This window comes from Vairimorpha necatrix, chromosome 5 (assembly GCF_036630325.1).
Source record: "Vairimorpha necatrix chromosome 5, complete sequence".
In the NCBI taxonomy this organism is placed as follows: Eukaryota; Fungi; Microsporidia; family Nosematidae; genus Vairimorpha; species Vairimorpha necatrix.
The window spans coordinates 30065-35074 of NC_088820.1; positions in this window are offsets into that span (position 1 = coordinate 30065).

Below are 5010 nucleotides of genomic sequence, written 5' to 3' on the forward strand. Positions count from 1 at the left end.
CACACAATCAAACGAAAGTTGCATGGTCGTTACTACATTCGTAAGTACGCCAATGTTTGTGTTTAGTGTTGACAACATATAAAAAATTTATAGAGTTAATTTATCATTAAAGTTAGATTAGCACAGTTTCCCTCGGTATCGCTCACTAGATTTAGCTCTTCATAGACTTTGGTTGCTTAGAAATTTTTTATTTTTCCTACACCGAATTTTCAGCTTAATTCTCCTATACCGACATCGCTTGTTCAACATTCTTGATATATGCAATTGCGCTTAAAGCTCTAGTTACTTCTTCCTCTCCTGCATAATCTTTATCGTATCTTGTTGGTCGTTCCAAAGAGATGGACTCTGGAGTTTTCTTCATCACATTAGACTGAATGTATGCTTCCAGAAATGTTTAGATTTCTGCAGAATGCAAATAAGATTTTAAAATATTAATATATATGTAAACAATAATAATATAGTTTAGAAATAATATATTCCTAAACTTTTAAAATTTTACAACTGTAACTATTATTTTGGAAAAAATATTTTAGTTTGACATTACGATTGATTTTTAGTAAAAATTTAATTAAATTTTGAATTTCTTCAAAAATGTGAAGAGAATTTAAAAAATTTAAAGGCCGTATTAAATTTCAAAAAATATTATCTGGTCATCTTTTTAATTGAGTTGTTACTCTGTAGACAAAGAAAAATTAATAATAAATTTCAAATAAAGATCATTGAATAAAGAGTAATTAACATTTTTGTTTAGTTTTTGATTGTATATTTTTAATTAATTTATAACAAAAAGTTGTTTTATTTTTGCTATTAAATCCTTTAAATTCAAAATCTACGCTCTTTTCTATATTTTGTTTATTTAAAATTTCCCTCCTAAAATATTAAATAAAATTTTTTTGTTGAGGGGCAATGATAAATCAAAGATTGGATTGGTGCATAAAAGAGATAAGAAAGTTTGGAATGACAATAAACTTTTGTGAAATTAATAATACTATAAATAGAGGATTATACAATATCTAATCCAAGACAGACAATTTTTTTCTGCTAGTGTAATAATCTTTATATTTTACGTTTATATTCTTTTTTATCAGCTAAAGATGATGATATGAATTATATACATTAGAAATTTGAGTATCGTTAGTTATACCAACTTCAATGGACAAGACCTTATAGCGCTTGCGCATCCCACGTGTCGCGAGAAGTTGAAAAGTTGGAATACAGATGAATACTCAAATTTCCGAAGTATTAAATTGTATAATAATCATTAGATGATAAATAAGATCATGAGCATAAAATAAAAAAAATACATTAACAGTGAAAAACCACGGGCTGTCACAAGAGTTATAATGCAGCTTTTTACTATAATTATAAAAGAAGCACTTCACTACATGTTCTTTACCCAAATTTAGTCATATAATCTGTTGATAAACATAAGGTTTCTCCGATCATATATTTCTAGTCCGTCGAAAATAATGATTTTAATGATCGCATTTATACCTAATTATTGCCAATCAAACATAAGTATGATTATTTTATAATCATTGATAAGAATGTATGCGAAAACTTCTATAGATATAAGTTTACCATTATTTGAATAAATGGATCAATTATTAAAAGGGATATTAGAACTAAGATCAAAATTATGAATATTAGATTATTTAAAAACAGTTTTACTTAGAATAAAGGTGCAATTTTAGACATTTCGACTATTTAAATAATTTTACTTACTAATATTATTTATAGAACATCAGTCTGATGAATTGTGTGATATGTGTAAACAAGAATATTTTGATGATTATTCTAGTATTTAATTAATGATTATAAGAATTTAAAAAGATAATTTATGAAAACTGTTTAAATGCTTAATATTTTATGTGTCTCTTCCATGTACTGATATAAATAAATGGTAAAATTCAAAACATTATCATATTTAGTGTTATAACACTATACGATTAACAATGAATATTTTGAATTAAGAAGTATGCATAAATATCCCTAATTCTCAATTTGCTATTAATTATAAACAGATGTATAAGGATAAAATTTTAGAAATATCGAAAACAAAATATTAAACAAAAAAGTATTTTATATATACAATAGAAATTGTTATTAATGAGGTTTCTATATAAAAGATATACAAAAAATATTAGTGCAAAATGTTGAGTCCTTTTTACTTTTTTTTTGATTACTACTGATTTGACGAGTAAATATTATACGATCAGATATAAAATATTTTCTCTAATAGAAAGATACTAACATAACAATCAGATATATATATTTCGTTTTAATTGAAGGTGGTCTAATTATCTCCTGAACAGGTTTGCCAATATTATCATATATTGAAAGTAAGTTTTTCAAAAACTATCCTTTATTAAAAGTAATTTTGATCTCGTAAAATCATGAAGAATCTTAAGATCAAAATGTTATAACTAATTTTATAATATCCTATATTGGGTCGCGAAATTCTATGTTATACTACCATAAGATATCGTTGGAATATAGTTATATTTCGACATAAAAATAAATGAATCTAATTAGGTGATGCTTATTGTAATTTATATTTATAGTTTAACAAGGATAGGTTCCGCGTTAGCGTCTCCTGCTTGTAGGTTGCTTCTCATCTCCATAGTCCTTCCCACATCTCCTTCACTAGTCCAGAGAAATGGTTTGTAGCGTGATCATCTGGATGTTATTTCGACATAACATAATTTTTATGTTTATTACAATTCTTATTCAAGCTTATTTTTTTAGAAATTCTCATTAAATTATGCAAAAAATTATATATAATTATATAATAAAATTACATGATTCTATAAGATCTTATTTATTTGAAATATGTCAATTTCTTTATTCTTATTATCATGCCCTCTTTTGAAATTTTTTTTAATACTTTTTGTAGCCAATTTGTGAGAATATGATTGATCAGTATTTAATTGGCTACGATAATATTTACATTTATTATGAAAATTATAATTTCAATGTTAAATTCATACATACGTACTTATGAGATTTTGCTAGTTATTCTTAATAGAAATTGTGTTTATTCTCAATACATTTATATAATCGCTCCCTTTGTATTAAATGAATAAAATATAAAATCTTCATGATATTTAAAATTCGTTTTATATTTTTTTAAGTGTTGTATTTTTATACAGTATTGTTTTCCAATGGGGTATTGGTTGTTTTTTATCCACAATTATATTCTTTCTAATGTACCTCGATGTACTCCAATAATAAGAAATCATCTTTAAATTCAAAAAAATCTTTGTTATTGATTTATACACAAATTATATTCTGATTTGTTTAATTCAAAATCTATTTATTCTATGTGTTGATACCGGCAATAATTATATATTTGAATGTTTTAATTACATAAAAATACTTATATATTATTTGTTATTTAGAAAGTTCTATTATTTCAATACAATTATTTTTACTGCACTAATATTTATGTATATTTTTCTTGATTTTTAGGTTTTTTATTTTGTACTTTTATATATATATGCATATAGATACCCTTTAAAAAAGTTAAATCATGCATATAATAAAGGTTTTAATTAGAATAAAAAAAACTTCACAATCTACTTACATATATACATATGTTATTTTTACTAGTTTTATAAGATGTCAATTTCTCCTTTTTTCGTGTACATTATCTCTCTCATGTACAAATATACATAGATACTTTCCATTTGCCAAAAAAATTAGAAATATTGCTGATACTTAAAGACTTGTATATATATTTAGATGTAATTGTAATTAAAATATAGGTTGTTTTGGGGAGTTTTTAAAATATTTAATCATTATAATAAAAATTTTTACCAATTAGTCTACATTTATTAATTTTTTTTATGTTAGAATGTTAAATCGTAAAACGCCCACGATTACACTAGAAACTTTTAGAATAATCCTGTTTTAAAATTTATATAATAAAGACATACTTTGATTTACTTAAAGAAAAGATGAAACATATAAACTAAAAAGTACGCATATATATATACACATTCCTTTTTATCACATAAGACTGTACAATTATATGAATTTTCAGCTGTTCTTAATTTTTTCATATTTTTCATGATTTGTCTTCTTATATATGTATACAAGAAGGAGATGGAAAATGGCAAATTTCGTAAATGCTTTAAAAACAAATAAAGATACCCAAGTGTCATTTATAGAACAATAATGTGTATTTATATGCATTTTTAGCTGTTCTTAATTTTTTCATATTTTGCAAAATTTGTCTTCTTATATGTATACAAGAAAGAGATGGAAAAATGCCAAATTTCATAAATGCTTTAAAAACAAAAAAAGATACTCAAAAAGTACTTGTATTACAATAATGTGTATTAATATGCATTTTTAGCTGTTCTTAATTTTTTCATATTTTTCGAGAATTGTCTTCTTATATATATATACAAGAAAGAGATAGAAAAATGCCAAATTTCATAAATGCTTTAAAAACAAAAAAAGATACCCAAGTGTCATTTATAGAACAATAATGTGTATTTATATGCATTTTTAGCTGTTCTTAATTTTTTCATATTTTTCAAAATTTGTCTTCTTATATATATATATACAAGAATAAGATGGAAAAATGGCAAATTTCATAAATGCATAAAAAACAAATAAAGATACGAAAGAAGTGCCTGTATAACTATAATATGAATTTATATGTAGTCTGAGATGAACTTAATTTATTTATATTTTTCAAGATCTGTCTTCTTATATGTATACAGGAAGGAGATGAAAAAATAACAAATCTTTTAAATTGCTCAAAAACAAAAAAAGACACACAACGTTCACTTATATACCAATAATATATATTTACATGTAGTCTTAGATGTACTTAATTTATTTATATTTTTCAAGATCTGTCTTCTTATATATGTATACAAGAAGGAGATGGGGAAATGGTAAATTTTATAAATGCTTTTAAACAAATAAAGACACACAAATTTATCTTATATACCAATAATATAGATTTATATGTAGTCTTAGATGTTCTTAATTTTT